Source organism: Cariama cristata, unplaced genomic scaffold (assembly GCF_000690535.1).
Source record: "Cariama cristata isolate BGI_N322 unplaced genomic scaffold, ASM69053v1 scaffold22172, whole genome shotgun sequence".
NCBI classification, from domain to species: Eukaryota; Metazoa; Chordata; class Aves; order Cariamiformes; family Cariamidae; genus Cariama; species Cariama cristata.
This window is the reverse complement of record NW_009605808.1, coordinates 1157-1378: the sequence shown is the minus strand read 5'-3', so window position 1 is coordinate 1378 and position 222 is coordinate 1157. Positions and strand designations below refer to the sequence as shown.

At 51.8% G+C, this 222-nt stretch overlaps 1 protein-coding gene across 1 annotated transcript in view; it reads right to left on the bottom strand.

Moving 5' to 3' along the window:
• AK4 (adenylate kinase 4) overlaps positions 1-222 on the bottom strand; it is a gene marked incomplete at its 5' end in the record, with an annotated part of 5655 nt that overhangs the window by 5094 nt on the left and 339 nt on the right. The window lies entirely within an intron of this gene.

The window sequence follows — 222 nt, the reverse complement described above, 5'->3', positions numbered from 1 at the left end:
CAGAAGACGGCTTCTCATCCAAAGGGCTTTAACGCTTCAGAGCCTCAACTTAAGATGCGCTCAGATAAGAAAATTATTTCCAAGATCAAATCCTTGAGAACATAATCGCGGTGTAACTGCAAGGTAAATATACCTTACCGGGCTCCTGCCCGGCTCTGCCCACATCGCTCAGCTGGAGCCGACAGCGCTGGAGGAGAAGCCGGCGGTGGTTTCTGCACAGGG